The 16841-nt window shown below is 36.4% G+C and overlaps 1 protein-coding gene across 7 annotated transcripts in view; it reads right to left on the bottom strand.

Annotated features, from left to right (window-relative positions):
- The window catches only part of si:ch211-170a17.1, an 829907-nt gene that overhangs the window by 305686 nt on the left and 507380 nt on the right, over positions 1 to 16841 (bottom strand). Inside the window, exon 1 of one of the 7 annotated variants that reach the window (XR_012389968.1) lies at positions 7429 to 8311. The exons of 5 other annotated variants lie outside the window; for them this stretch is intronic. The gene's annotated coding sequence lies outside the window, so the exon portion shown is untranslated. Of the gene's footprint in view, positions 1 to 7428; positions 8399 to 16841 lie in introns of those variants that run through there. One more of the 7 variants, XM_073922205.1, reaches the window with a different exon arrangement.

Below are 16841 nucleotides of genomic sequence, written 5' to 3'. Positions count from 1 at the left end.
ACAAACAACAATTAGACACAATTATTTACTAGCTCTTTAATTAAAGGGGTGTCCACTATGATGTCATATTTTAGTTTGATGTGTAATGTAGCTGTGTGAACATAAACAACATCTCTGAATGCATGATGCTCAAGGTTCAAAGCAATTTTTTTACAAAGTTAGCTTAGCAAAGCCTACAGTGAACAAATTTGGAGACTACAAAAAATACATCCAGGTTAATAAGATTATAAACGCTTCAGGTTACACGCATTCACCATGCGCATACACCCTGCGCAGCAATGGGCCATGCAAACACTGCTCATCCAAACACTGCTATTTTCACAGAGCTTCTTCTGTTTCTGTATTTGGGCAAACGGCATGACACAAAGAGAGAAGTGCTTACAATTTAATTTGATTTATGTTCCAGAGAATTATTAAAATATACAGCTAGCATTTAACAAAGGAGAACTTCTCTCACTTCAGTGCTGGATTCGGTTAAAACTCCTCTAACTGATGAAGCTGTGGATAATGAGCCACAACCAGTAGTTTTTTTATTTGGTTAAACTGATCTATTATATGTACAATTTAATGTTAGATGACCAATCAGAGCCTCTTGAGGGCGGGACTTTTTGAGAAACTAGGAAATATGACAGTCGTTTTCATGTTAGCTGAGTAGCTGTATATAATTGAAGTAAGATACTGTATATGAACATTGTGATTTTCTACAAATGAAGCATGAACAAACATTGCTTTGCATCTAATAAACACAGCCAAGCTTTAAAAAAAAACACTGTGGATCACCCTTTTAAACAAAGTTTCCAGATACAACAAAAAAGTTCTGGTCACACTTTATTCTGATGGTCCGTTTGTTGAAGTTAAGTTACATTGCATCTGCATGTAACTAGTTTTTATTTTATACAAGTAGACTAACCCCAAGTTGTATTTTCTGCTGAGGACACTGACCTGGACAGATTGTTGTGCATAGATTTAGTTTATTATAGTTTTTAATATAGTTTTTTGTATTTTAAAGGAAGTTTATGTTGGGGAAAAAAAGTGTATGGATACAACTAGAGCTTGTTTTTACACACTATTTAAAATATTTAGCTAAGAAATAAAATAAAAAACATTTTAATTGTTTATTATTAATGTAATATTATATTAATACATGTATTAAATTATAATAATTTTTGATTGGTCAAATAAAATTCTCTTACATCTGAGCCATTTGAAAAAAATCCTAAGCCTTTAGCACTTTTTGAATCTAAAATTTAATTCATAATGGTCTTAAAATGTCTTAAAAAGTCTTAAATTCACTCGTCGAAACCTGCAGAAACCCTGTTATTCTACGGTGGGGACACCAGATGGATAAGGGACTAAGTCGAAGGACAATTAATAAATTGGCAAATAATTGGAACCGGAATATCATGATTGACCAATCAAAATCCAGTATTCTAGAGTGCTCTGCAAAATCCATTTTTGTTATCACTTGGTGGATGTGATCTTGCATTCCACTCGCAATTTGTACCATAATGATATAACCAGAAGATGTTTATTTCAGACAGCTGAAAAGCATTGAAGGGAATTTTTTGAAATGCAATATTCCTCAATAAATAAGCTCTTTCTGTGCCTGATGTTTGCTGAGGCTTGCAGTCTGTCAATGAAGAATAATGCCTCTATTCTACCTTTTGTTCTCGTGGAGTTTAAAGTTTGATGAGCATGGCATCCTGTCCAGCATTTTCAAGCGTATTCATAACTCTCGGTACATCAGGTGTATCATGCTACACCTGCAATCCCTCACAGAGATGGCACAACACATAAAGAAGACTTGCAGTGGGTTTGCATCAGTTTACTAGGACTGTAGTTGTGTTGTTGAAAAGCACAGAGAGAGAAACAGATTAATTGTATGTACATAAAATACTTGTTTCTTGCTCTTGGTGCCTTACAGGCTTTAGCATTCATTAGCCTAGGAAGTTGACACATGTTAGTGTGTTGATAAACGGATTTGAAGCATGTTGTTGATGGGGAGGTTTAGCTCAGATTAATGGATTAAAAATGGCTGTTGCCACTGATTAGATTCTCGCTGCTGCCCTGACCTGTTGGTCAATTAACATCATCAGTGACACAAACACACACACGTACACGCACTTTCATCAATTAGACCTGCTACAAGTGCGAACGGTATTGCATCTAAATGTGCAGCCACTTCTCTACTATGCATTGTCAAAAGCAGCAGTTTTCCGATAAACAGTAGGTCGAAAACCCAGATGACCTATAGTACTGCTTCCGCCAGAATTCTGAAGTAGGCATCTGTCAGACACTTTACTATCCCATGAGGCCACGCGAGCTGAGGAGCTGTCAGAATCAAAAAGTTAAAAATAAAATGAAATAAAATATAAAAAAGGGGATGGAAACTGAGCAAGAGTGCAAGTGCTGATAGCATTAGGATTTTTTTCTACTGGTTAGTTCATGGTTGATCATATATTAATGTATTTTTGTGAATTATTATAATTATTAACAAGTTAGCAAGAGATATTTGCATTATTATATTCTATTCATTGCTGTCAATGGATGGATACAAACTCAATTAACCTTTTTAAAGGACATCTATTTTACCCCCTTGTCAAGAATAAATATAATTATTTTGTGTCTCCAGAATGTGTCTGTAAAGTTTAATCTCAAAACACCCACGAGATTATTTATTATACCTTTTTATATCTGGGAAATTTGAGTTGTTATAACAATGTAGCTGTATTTGTTGCCTGTGCCTTTAATGCAAATGAATTTATTCTCCCCGCCCACCATTTTTATAAGCGTGTCAAAGCTGAAGCCTTTTTGTAGATAAACAGCACAGTGATTAAGAAGACTGAAGCAGATCTCCCTTACTACAGTAAGAACTTTCCCAACGGTTATTTGTTATATTTGTGGAGTTAATTCAAGCCTTTCTGCAATGATGAGTCACACACAATGTCGTTATAAAGATTACTCGCATGTACTTGCACACGTTTAGCTGTTTTTACACACTGTTTTAATACACATTAATATCCACTGCAGTATGGACATCTGTTATTTTAATGTACAAAATAAACCTAATTTAAGTCTACAAACTGGGATTAAAGCGTCTTCTTTTTTAATTGTACTGACTGTATGCGGCTTTGTGATGACTTACAGCACTTTTACTGTATTTTTTACAAACATGCACTGTTTTAAAAATGTTTTAAACTTGTAAAACTCATTATTGATCTCCTTTGATGATGATTGATGATCACAGCAAGCTCAACAGATCTTTTAATCCTACATTCTCAGAAATAAAAGTACGCGAGCTGTCACTGGGGTGCTTTCTTTTCAAAGGGTACACATTTGTACCTTAAAGGTCCATATTAATATGTTTATTATTAAGACAAATAAAACTGTAAGGTTGTTGAACATTTGAAGTTCTAAAGCAGCTGTTTTCTTGAAAACGATGTGATAGTGTAATTAGAAACTGAATTGGAAATGACCTTATTTTAATATAGTCAGTCGTGAACTGAGGTGGGCCGGTCTAAGGTTTGAAACTCCAGGGCTAAAAAGGAGTCCTACTCTGGCCCTGATTATATCTAATGAATGTAAACAGGCTGCTGTTGTGCTTTAGTTGCCTAGTATGTAAAATATTCCCTATAATTCCGTAATATTTATATTTAATGGAGCGCAGAGTGGGTGCCATCGACTACAGCTCTCATCTGATTGGCTGAAAGGTACGAGTTGCCCTGCTTCTGGCAGGAGAGTCTCAAAAATACACACACACATATACATTCTTGTTTTGGTAGCAGAGTCCGGACACTAGTCATGTCTAGTCCTGTCCTGTTGTGCTCGCCTCGAGTTTCCTTGGGTCGAGCACTTGTTTCTGTCATTGTGTGTGTCTCCGTGTGTGCTCGCGCCTTCGTGGGTGTGCGCAGAGCTTGCGCGCTCTCGCTTAATGCGGCCGCACGGGCTCTGCATGCCTCTGACGCCCGCGCTCTTGTACTAGTGTTTGTGTTTGTTTTGTCAGCATCGCGCTGCTTCATTCTCGGTGCCTCCGTCTAGTTGGTTTCAGTTTTGGTTGGCGCTGAGATTAAGCATGCGCATTGCTTATGTGTGAGCGCACGGTAAGGTGTTTATCTATTGTGTGCTCGTGTCTTGCGTCTCTCGTCAAAGCACGTGGCTCGGTGTTTACACTGTGGTCACGTGCTTTTGTTGTATGCTTCAGTGTTGCTTGTGTTGTCATGAACACGCAGTTAATGAGTTCTTATTGGCTGCGTGTTCTAGTCTCGTTTTATGTGAGCGCATGGCTTGCAATGTCTCTGTGTAGCGCTCTTCCGTCTATTGTCTAGTCTCACCCTCCTTGTTAACTTATTATTAGTTTCTCATGTTCACCTGTTAGTGTCAATTTACTTCTGCTTTATAATCCCCTCATGTTTTCTGTCCTGTGCCAGTTCGTCATCATTATTTCCCTGTCCTGTGAGATCCAGTCCTGTTTGTCTTGCCAGCCCATCCAAGTTTGTCTGTTTGTTTTATAGTTATGTTTTTCCCCCTCGGGGTGGTTTTTGTTGTCCTTTTGTTTTTTTTAATTAATAAATACCATCTTTTGTTGCATTTGAGTCCTCGCACCTTTTCCCCTCACCGACCGTGACACATTCAGGATGAACTCACAAGTTTTAAACATTCAAAACTTTTTGTACACTCTTATACATTTGCAAATGGTGTTTTGCATTTGTGAAACGTATCTTATGAAAATGTGTATTTATTTTGTGGACGTGAATTTTTTTGTGTGAACATAAATAAATATTTTACGCACATGAATTTGATTTTATGCACGTGAATTTAACTACGCATGTGTACGTCGTGTCTTTTGCGTGAATTACTTTTGAGTCTTTTCTGACTCCATAGAATGTCACTACACAATAAGGATTAGTTCTGTTTGCATCTTATCACATTTGAATTGTTTGACACAGTATGTAAATGCAACGTTGAGTGTATAAAATGGCTTCAATAAAAAGAAAGATAAAAACGAACGTAAAAAAAAAAAGTTTGTGTAATTTCTCCAGCTCCAACGCAGCCATTCAGGTTTGGCAGCAAATGGTGTCAAAAAGGTTAATGTTGATTTAATAAGCAATTAATTTTAAGCTGGTACCTTGGAAATTGGCAAGAGTGCGGATGATGAAAAGATTAGAATCAGCTGTGGCGCCTGAAAAGCAGAGCATTGAGTTCTGGGTAAATTGCCTTTTTTGCTGTACAAAGCTAGGCTTGTTTGTTCACAGCTCAGAGAGGACTCGGTTGATGGTTAATTGGTGCGGTTCTCCTGGGCACAGGTTGATGATGTCATAATAGCACATGTACGCGAAGCTCCTGATGAAGGCTGATTGTTTTTTCGATGAGTGCGAGTGCAGATCGATAAGCTCAAGTCTCTCTTGGCCAGAAAACTGAAAGCGTCCCTCTCTTATAAAATAAAAGCCAGATGGCCATTGGATTAGTCCGGTGGAACCACTGAGTGGCACCAGGTGAGTGTGGCTCTTTAGAATGATTATTTCCTACATCTGACACGTTGGCTTTCATATGTGTAAGCAGGTGAAATGAGAGGAAAGTTTAGGCTTTCACTTTCAGAAAACAAGGTGACTTCAAAAGAAAACTCTCCTGTCACACACAACATAATGTATTTAGAAGAATTCTAAATATTTTTGTTCATACAAATAAATACTTTGGGACAATAGAAGACAATATTTAAAGACAATATTTCCCCCCACTGGCATAAAAAAAACAAACAAACAAATAAATAAATAAATAAATAAATAAATAAATAAATAAATACATAACTAAATAAATAAGATTATTATGAATATTGTTATTATTATTATTATTATTATTATTACTATTATTATTATTATTATTATCATTATTATTATTATTATTATTATTATTATTATTATTATTATTATTATTATTAATAGAAAGTATTAATAATAGAAAGTATTAATATTATGCATAATAATAATAATAATAATAATAATAATAATAATAATAATAATAAAATTAATAACAATAATAACATACAATAATAATAACAACAGTTGTTGTTGTTGTTGTTGTTGTTGTTGTTGTTGTTGTTTTTCTTCTTTTTCTTCTTCTTCTTCTTATTATTATTACTATTAATTTATTCATTTTCTTTTCGGCTTAGCCCTTTTATTCATCAGAAGTCGCCACAGCGGAATGAACTGCCAACGTATCCAGCATATGCTTTACGTAGTGGTGGCTTGTCCAGCTGCAACCCAGTACTAGGAAACATCCATACACACTCATTCACACACATACACTAAGGACAATTTAGGCGACAGCGCTACCCACTGCACCACCGCACCGCCCCTATATTGCTATCATTATTAATATTATTACTATTACTACAAAAATTCAAGACTTTAAGATTGCATTAAGAGCACCAGGGTTAAACATATAAGTCAGCACTCACTTTTGGGGATTTACACCTTCCTAACTTTAAATAATGTCAGTTATTGACTCTAGTAAGCTACAAACACAATTTAGGTATCATTGGAAAGAAGACACATAGGTACACAGATCAGTAGCTGTGCTTACTGAAACAGAAAATATTCCCTTTGCAGATCTGTTTTACACTCAAACAGCAACGTTACGTATTAAAGAAAGTTGGAAGTGTAAAAAGGTTGGCAGAACTTCTTTCATTTGCACCACTTACTACCTAGCTTAAAATAATAGCTTTAAAAATACCTAACTCTTCATAAAAGTGTTGTGTTAATCAAATAAGTTGTGTTCAAATGCATATGGAGAATACACCTTTACTCAAAAAAAAAAATGGTTTGCTTTTTGTTGAAACTGCTTATTTAAAATGAGCTGAAACAACACAATTCTTTTTTTGGGAGACAACTTAATTGTTCAATCCACTTACATTTGAAAAAACAAATAAAAAAAAACTTGATTCCTTCATGTTGTCCTAACACAAATTGATTGTGGGGAACCCAAAATTTTTTTACAGTGTTCGCACTCATATTCATATAGTCATTAGAGCAAATTTGAACATACTTAATCCTGTAAAAGCACTTAATATGATAACATGACAATGCACTAATCATCATACATCACCTCCAGTCATGCCCTTAAGGCACCTACTGAGTCCACTAAGTAGATCCATTCATCCTTTTAATAATTATTAATTCATTATTAATTCATGTCCACTATTAATTTATAATAACACAATGGAGTACGGTTAAAGACCCAACTCTTTAGACATCAATGACCTGCGCCTCAGTTGATCACTTTAACCATGCATTTGCTACAAGAACAACAGGATTACGCAACTGGCAGACAGACAAACCACAAGCTAATCAGCTATAGGTTCTATAGTCTCCATCGCTTCCTCTTTTCTAAATGCAGTGACCCAGACAGACCTGGCTGTATCAGATGACCCACCTCTGTCGTATCCACGCGGTTCCTCGACTCCTAACAGGTCAATCATGGCTGGTCACTCAATGGCAAGCGCAAGCATTGTAATCCATTACAATTGAAGACCTTTTTCTGCAAAAGTTTCTCTGAAGTGCATCAAAAGTTCAATGTGGAATTAATAATAATAAAAATAAAAAAAGTAGTCTGGTCTTGTTCGTTTCCGTTGGTGGAATCTAAACTCCTCATTCAGTTTTTTTTTTTTTCCCCTTTTCCTTTTCTTAATGCATTCGCAGCAGGAGCACATTAAGAAAGAATCAATTTGTCAGCCGGCAGAGGAAGGGAAGGGACGGGGGGTCAAGAGGGAGAGTATATGCGTGTGTGTTTACGTCGGGGGTATAGTGTATATCGTGGCTCTTTCCCTTCATATCGGATGTCCCAGCCTTAAAAGAGCTGGTGACGTGAGCTGGTGGCTTGTGTGCAAATTAAATGGAGAGACAGAAAAATGCATTATTGATGCCAGCGGAGGCTGAAGTGTCTCGCTTACAGAGTCGGCTCTGGTTCCCACACGGGGTAATTAATCCACAATCCTGAGCCAGCCATGAATGGACCGACCCATAGAAAAGACCATCTCTCCCTCCGATGCAGCGCTCCCTCCACCGGCTGCAGAAAATAGGTCACCTGCCTAGGGCGAGCCGGTGAGTGTGCGCACGTACGTGAGCACGCGTGTGCATGACGCACCGATGGGACTGCTTAAAAACAGAGCGCATTTGTCTGCCAAATTCTGCAGCGCAGGTTAATGCCGATGGTTGTTGCATGTTTATCTGGTTCCAAATGATGCTGTGTGACGATTTAAGGAGCTGTTGAAGCTGTCAGTGAGTCCGTCCTGTGCTCTTCTATAGAACTCCAAACTAGATATCAGTAGACTACAGCAGACAGAAAGGACTGCACTTATTGGTGACCCCCCTGTCCCACCTCCAAGACCTCTACACCTCAGAGTGAGGAAATGGGCTCAGAAAATCACTCTGGACTTCTCACACCCAGCCCATTTTCTCTTTGAACTGTTGCCCTCTGGGTGGCGCTAGAGAACACTGTGCACCAAAACAGCCAGACACAAGAAAAAAGGTTGTTGTTTTTTTCCCTCAGGGAATTTCCCACCTGAATTTCCTTTGGTTACCACATATTAATATTGTACTCTTTATTAGGGCTGAGAGATCTATCGTTATATCGTAATGTGTTTATCCGCAATAGTTACATCACAAAATTTGATTGTTTTTTGAAGATTAAAAGAAAAATATACAGGGTTCTTACACCTTTTCCATCTCCAAATTCCAGCACCTTTAATGTGCATGTTTCTGCTTTTCCAGCACATAACAACCACGATAAATTGCATTTATACAGTTGAAATCAGAATTATTAGCCTACTTTGAATTGGTTTCTTATTTTTTTAAATATTATTCAAATTTTGTTTAAAAGAGCAAGGAAATTTTCACAGTATGTCTGATACTATTTTTTCTTATTTGTATTATTTCTGCAAGAATAAAAGCAGTTTTAAATTTTTTAAACACCATTTTATGGACAACATTATTAGCCCCTTTAAGCTATATTTTTCTCAATAACCTACAGAACAAACCATCATTATACAATAACTTGCCTACCCAAACCTGCCTAGTTAACCTAATTAATCTAGTTAAGCCTTTAAATGTCACAATATTATTTACAGTCATCATGGCAAAGATAAAATAAATCAGTTATTAGAAATGAGTTAACAAAGCTATTATGTTTAGAAATGTGTTGAAAAAAATCTTATAAACAAGTGGTCTAACAATTTAGGGGGGCTAATAATTCTGACTTAAACTGTAAATGCTGTATGTACTTTTTCACAGTTGAATCTATTGTGCTATTTTTAAAAAACACAATATGACATTTCAACTTAAACTGTTGAATACTTGGATCATATATTTATTGAGATAGTTTACCCAAAACTGCTAAAAATACTAAATTAAATATATATATAAAAAAGTTTAGTTATTGAATTAATTATTTTTTTTTTTTAGTTGGGTCTCTTTCTACCTAAAGTTAATATCTCAAAAAATAAGCTTAGTCAGATTTTGTTTGGGTTTCAACTTTCATGACCAGTCATTCATGATATTTCATATGCATTGCTATTCAAAATTCATGTAACAAATTAAATCTTTATGAGTCTGAGAATTTTCTTACTGCAAATGAATGAACTCTTCCTATGTCAACTGTTTTGAAAATCAGTCACTAAATTTGGAAACCATAGTTTGTAAGCTTTTATCAATATTACTTATTATTATTATTATTATTTATTTACAGGCATTGCAGGCTTTGTTTACTGCAGCAAGTTGACATGTCAATTGTTTTAAACTGAGCACTGCGTTTGGCGTTTTTAGGTGCAAATATGCATTCTGTGTGAATGTCTCCTAAATCTGTGCAACCGGTAAATAAATTTCAAGCCCTGCAATTTCAAATTCAAGCACTTTGTACAAAATCCAAGCACTTTTCTTACCTTAAAAACATAGTAAAAATCAAGCTTTTTCCAGGATTTCCAGCACCTGTACAAACTCTAAATATATTAATATTATTATTATTTTTAAGGCTTGACAATAACTTTTTTTGATCACCAGCCACTATGGCTAGTAGTTTATCAACATTACTAGCCACTCACCATTTTCACTAGCCACAATTTTGTTGTTGGAAAAATATATTTTATATGCATAAATTTGACTTGGACTTATTCTTCTATTTATATCTGCATTTTGTTTGTACTTTGTGTACTTTGGAAGCTACTATCACTAACTCCATGTCCTAGCAACACATAAGGAACTTGTCTGTCTGCACCAAATGCAATGCATCATGACAGAAATATTTATATACTAGCCATTGTATTCAAAACCAAATGGTAAAGATTTTTAATCTAATTAATACATATCAAACATTTTTAACATTATCAATAGGCTACGGAGTTTCTGATGTTGTTGGTTTGCACCGAGTCACAGTTTTAACTTTCATTTCGGAACCATTTGCTTGTTATTTTATTTTCAAGATCTGAGGTGAAGTTTCTGCTGCAGTTTTCAGTAGTATGGCAATAAATGTCACACAAACTGTTATTAAAAATAAACGTTAGTAGCATATAACACTGAATAAAGCACATAATATGTACCTGAGGTGATTATTGTCATGGTAGCGTATGTTGTTGTTCTGCTGCGACGTCACAGAAATAGATAGTGTTTCTAATATAGAAATTTCGTGTCATCGTTGTAGAAGATTAAGACAAAAACTCCTTTAACATGGAAAATATACCTTTTATCACATCTTGCGGCACTCCATGTAGTGAAGACATGGCCTAAGACAAATTCCTTATGTGTGCAAGCAAACATGCCAATAAAGCTCTTTCTGATTCTGAACCCATTGGCAGATGGCATGGGTTAAATTCAGCACAGGTGCAGGACATGAAAGAGGAAAGCTGTTCTGAATTCTCGACAGATTCTGATGCTCATGTTGCTTCTTGTGTTACTAGCTCTCTCTCCTGTGATTTTTTTTTCATATGTGTGAATATATAAAAAGAGAGAAAACTCCAACTTTCTGTGAAAAGAAGAAAAAAGGAGGAAGTATGTTCTGCTATGATTTATTCATTCCCCCTCATGCTGTTCAAAATCTGCAGGTGTTTCTATCTTCAGTGGAACAGAGAAGTTTTAATCGTTTTTTCCCATACAACACACGTCTTTTGTGTTGCACAGATGAAAAAAAAAAATGTTACATGGTTTGTTTGGTGATGCAGCTGGCTCATAAATTAAACGTTTTTGCTTCCTTTATATAAAGAACAATCCTATAATTATAATAATACAGAGATACAATGCTTATGAACATGCATTCCTTCATTTTATACAGACAACATATATTTATCATGTGAGCCGAGTAGTATGTCTGAACTCATAGTATTTATAACCAATCTTCTGACATCACTCTTATGGCCAATTTCCCCAAGCAGCCCAAGACTGGTTACTCACTGAAGCTAAGCAGGGCTGAGCCTGGCCAGTACCTGGATGGGGGATCACATGAGAAAACTAGGTTACTGTTAGAACTGGGGTTAGTGGGGCCAGCAGGGGGTGCTTAACCTGCAGTCTGTGTGAGTACCCGAAAGAAACCCACACCAACACAGAGGGAACATGCAAACTCCACACAGAAAATGCCAACTGACCCAGCCGAGGCTCGAACCAGCAACCTTCTTGTTGTGAGGCGACAGCACTACCACTGCGCCACAGCGCCACCGTGCCACCCCCCATCTTGGTGTTTTTCCATCAACCGCTTTTTTTCCAACATTCTTCAGTATATAATATTTGTGTTTAATAGAGGAAACTCAAACTGGTTTCAAACAAATGGAGTATGGGTAAATTTATTTTGAATTTAATTTGTGTGAACAATCCCTACTTTTTTTTTATTTTCATTTCAATGGAAAGCTGATACATGATAAAAGCCATTGAGAGCCAATCAGAATCGGTCTGTTTTTAATGAGCTTAAACATTTAAAACATCAGATGACAAAACTCAGAATACTATTGCACATTGGTAAGAGTGCAGATATATTATTCTTGGTGTGAACAGGCTTTAACATCCCAAGCGGTCCTACAATGTCAAATGACGTTTAAAATTCGAGACATGTAAGGCAGTTCTGAATTCAGTACAGATTCTGCTCTTTTGACGATTCTTGGGTTTAAAGGTCTCTCTCTTGCAAATCATAATCCAATCTTTCAAATTGTTGTCGAACTTAATAGGCAATTTAAAAAAAAGCATGCAGTATTTCTCATACACTCACCACATTTCCCCCCTCACAAATAACCACAGAAAGTACAAAACAAAGATCCAACGGTCTGTAAAATGGTAGCCAATTGCTGCAGTACTGATAAAGCAATATTTTAAAGACTCTGAAGGAATTAAAAAAGAGGCCCAGAACTGGCCGGCGCTTCTACGGGTTTTTTCTTGGCAAACAGTTCTGAGTAAAGCAGCTTACAAGAAAGAGCATGCACTTTAACAATTATTTCAGTAACTAAAGATTCAAGGAAGATTCCACAAACAAAACAGCCCATTTATTGTTCGGCAGGCCCTTTTGCAAAGCTCTTTAGCCTGCTGCTCTCTGAAGATCTGAACAAGGTCACAGGCTTCAAGACAAAAACAAAGAGATGAGAGAGAAAAAAGACTTAAAGAATGAGTTGATCTTAAAAGAAACTTCTCTAGAATTAGGTTCTATAAATCATTCAGTTGAAACTTGCTACGGCTTAATGCAATTACTAAACTACAAAAGACTTAAAAATATATTTCATCTATGTACATTATACAACTTTATGAGCTTCAAAGTGAATAGGCGGGCCTGTCATATTTCAAAGTTGAAACTAGGAAGGGGCTTATGTTTGTCTTATAGTGCTTTAGTTTAGCTATACTTTAGCACAGCATGCAGTTCATAAAAAATTGATTTATATATTATTTTATTAATGGATCAAAAGCAAGACATCCTAATTTGGTTTATGTGTAAAATGGATTTTAAAAAGCAATTTTATTGCAATTTTATTTAACATTTGCTTACATATGGTTACATTTTAAAATGTGTCTTTTGTAAATAATGAATATGTATTTCTCTTGTTGTTGATAATGAACGAATAAATGAATGAATGAACATCAACAAATCAACGGACAAATGAACAAATGAATGAAGGAAGGAAGGAAGGAAGAAAGGAACGAAGAAAGAAAGGAACAAAGAAAGGAATGAAGAAAGGAAGGAAGGAAAGAATGAAGGAACAAAGCAAGGAAGGATCGGATGGTATAGACCAGGGGTTTTCAAAGTGTGAGGTGCACCTCCCCTGGAGGCGCGAGAAAAATATATAATAAAAATATAATTATTAAGTTTAATTATTATATGTATTTTTTATTATATTTAAACGTTTTAATTAAACAAAGCTAAAAAAAATAATACGTCAAAAACAAGAAAACCTTTTTTACCCAGAAGGCCATAGCTGTGAATTCTCTTCTGTTTGGCAAGTCTGTCGCGCGCGTTCTGATCAGCTGTGTTGTCGCGCGCACGCTCAAGAGTGGTGTTGTCGCGCGCCTACTGAAGGGCGGGACCGAGGGTGTGCCGCGTCGTGGGGGCACTTTTGATCATTTTGGAAGGGCACTTTCTATACAGGACTAAAAAGGGCATGTGCACTGCACAGGTTGAGCCCTATGTGTGCACGTGCCTGCAATGGATCGGTTTCTAAGACCCCCCGATTCAAAGCCTTCAAGTTCAGGGCTTAAACCCAAAAGACGACGATATGACGATCAGTATTTGAGTTTAGGATTTACGTGGACAGGACCAGCTGATGAACCACGACCTTTAAGTGTGGTTTGTCAAGATATTTTGGCTAATGACAGCATGAGACCCGCTAAACTTCGACTGTTTTGACTGGGATGAACAGTTCTTGGATCTGTTCTATTTATATTAACCATCATCCTAGTTTTAAAAACGTTATATTAAAATACTTGTTATTACTCTGTAAATAATTGCACTTTCATGCAAATGATGATAAAAGTGAGTTAACAGTCTGACATCTGTCTGTGTCTTTATATATGTATGTGTGTGTGTGTGTGTGTGTGCGTGTTTGGGAGGAGGGGGGCGCCAATGGATAAGTTGTGTCAAAAGGGAGGCCCACTGTTTTAGACTTTGAAAACCCCTGGTATAGACAAATGAATGGATGGACTGACGGACGGACGGGCAAATGGATAGATGAGCAAACGAACAGACGCATGAACGATCAGACGAACAAACGATTGAACAAACGAACAAACAGACGAATGAACGATCGACTGACTGACCAATCGACTGACCCCCCTCCTCCTTCTTTAAACCCAACCAATAGTGTTTTTAAAAGCACAACCACCCACTTCCCTAAACCCATCCAACAGTTTTCAAAAGCAATCTAGAAAAAGAAAAGCCATCTCCTGATTTTTACAATGTTTTCAGATTTTACCACATTCTCATCCTGTTATTAACTTGTTTATTATTTGGCTTCTGTTTTTGTCTTATCTGCTTTCTGTTGGAGAGCACACCCTTATTTAAGTTAAAACATTGTTAACCTCATTTAATACATTATAGTAACATAAATCATGCTGGATTTATCATATTTATTGCAGTGTATTGATTTAAATGAGTATAAAATCTTGAGTGTTGGTTCAACACTCTTTATGACAATTCAACAGAAATTACAATCAAAGCTCATCAGAATAATTTAAATCACATCATGCAGATTTAATCTAGAGTGAAGCCATGCTAATGGTGAATGTGAGAACTGAACGCCTGAGAAGAATACAACAGTCAATTCTATGTGTGCCGACACATAAAAAGAGAGAAATTGAGAGTCGAGGGCTGCAATGCACACGTGTGTTTAACCAGCAGCCGGTGAGTGGGTGGTAGATTTTACACAACATCTGCACTTCTAACATGAGTGCTTATGATTTTTTTTCTGCTATTAGAGGCTGGTTTCATTCTCCAATACAGTAACTATATAAATGCATTTGAATTTGAACAGGACATATGAATGTGCTTTTTATTTTAATTGAATAAAATATTGTATTAATTAATGTTGAATCACATGGCTCAAGTATCCGCAGGGCTCTTTACATTCTTTGAAATACCAGTGTTCCAAGAAAACCTGTGTATATTATTGGAATTAAGTAAAATGTGTTAAATGGAGGTGACTGTACTTTGCTGTTCCTGATTTGCAATAAATAATTTAACATTTAAATAAAAGAAAGTTAAACAATTAAACAATTGTATTTGAATTGCTTTAAGTGATATATATTAACCAAACTTTTTCTCAAGTAAGATACGTTTTGCATACTAATGAAGCATTTTTGCAGAAGTAGATGGAGCTGATAGAGATACAAAGACCAGAATGTCTAAACTTAACTTGAGCTCTGCAGCTAAACTTCCTGTCAGTAGAAATGTGTTAAAACGGAGCACAACTTATGTCATAAAGCGTGAATCATCTCAGACTGGAGATCTCGTCTTAATCGTGACAATAACAATGAGTTCACTGTACACAAACGGTTTCTACAATCAATCTCAATCCAATACAGCACCTTTGGGATGTGGTGGAATGGGAGATTTGGATCATGGATGTGCAGCTGAAAAATTTGCAGCAACTGCATGATGCTATCATGTCAATATAGACCAAAATCTCAGAGGAATATTTCCAGTAACTTGTTAAATCTATGCCATGAAGTATTAGGACAGTTCTGAAGGCAAAAGGGTCCAATTCGGTACTAGTATGGTGTGGCTAGTGAGTGGATGTGAACAGTATCTCAGTTGACCTCACTTACAAAAATTATATATCTCTGTTATGTATTTGTGTTATTTGTGCTCTGTTTCTCTGTTTTTTATCCCTTTCTCTCTCTCTCTCGCTCTGTTCTCCCATATTTGCTTTCATGTATTCTCAGGTTCCGTTCATTGGTCCATTCAGCTGTCAGTCATTCCCCCCAGTTACGTCACTCTTACGTCACATCCAATAAGCAAAGACCACCTGTCATAAAAGCGCGCGTCAGACCACTCGCTAGTCTAGGGGTGGGCAAACTCGGTCCTGGAGGGCCGGTGTCCTGCACAGTTTAGCTCCTACTCTAATCAAACACACCTGCTTATAGATTCTAGTGATCTTGAAGACACTGATTAGCTTGTTCAGGTGTGTTTGACTAGTGTTGGAACAAAACTCTGCAGGGACACCGGCCCTCGAGGATCAAGTTTGCCCATCCCTGCGCTAGTCCCTTGCTTTTTTTTCTCTTTCTCTGCTTTTGTCGCTTGTTTGTATTCATTGCGTGCGTTTAGAAAACCCCGTCTAACTGTGTGTTTTGTTGTTAGGGTTAGGGGCGAGCGCCACTCCTTGTACTTTTTGGATAGTTAGATAGAGTAGATAGTTAGGACTCGGAAGATCTTCGCGTGTTAATTATACTGTGTTCACATAGTTAGTTAGCTAGATGCTTCTGGGGAGTTAGATTTAGTTTGGGTTTTGTTCTTTTCATTTCTTTAGCGCCGCCCGCGTCCTTTCTGCCAGCTCTCTTGTTTTTTCCCGTCTTTATTTGTCTCAGTGTTGTGTATATATTGTAAATAGTATATTTTAGCCTTACTTACTTTTGCTTTAGTTTTGATTATTCGTTGTTGTTTTTCACTTTTGGGAATTGTAAACAAAAGCACACATTTTTGGCATTACTTTGGTTGTCTTTTGCACTCATTCACTGTTTATATAAATATATATTTAATTAATCAAATGTCAAACCCCACAACCCCCTAGACTAACATCAGGGGTTCGTAACAATCTCAATATTACATTTAGCATTCAAATATACAGACTATACTGAAAAAATAACAGTAAAAAAGCCCAAAGTTCAGCTGTTCAA

This window comes from Danio rerio, chromosome 14 (genome assembly GCF_049306965.1).
Source record: "Danio rerio strain Tuebingen ecotype United States chromosome 14, GRCz12tu, whole genome shotgun sequence".
NCBI classification, from domain to species: domain Eukaryota; kingdom Metazoa; phylum Chordata; class Actinopteri; order Cypriniformes; family Danionidae; genus Danio; species Danio rerio.
The sequence above is the reverse complement of the archived record's forward strand: the minus strand, read 5'-3'. Positions and strand labels throughout refer to the sequence as shown.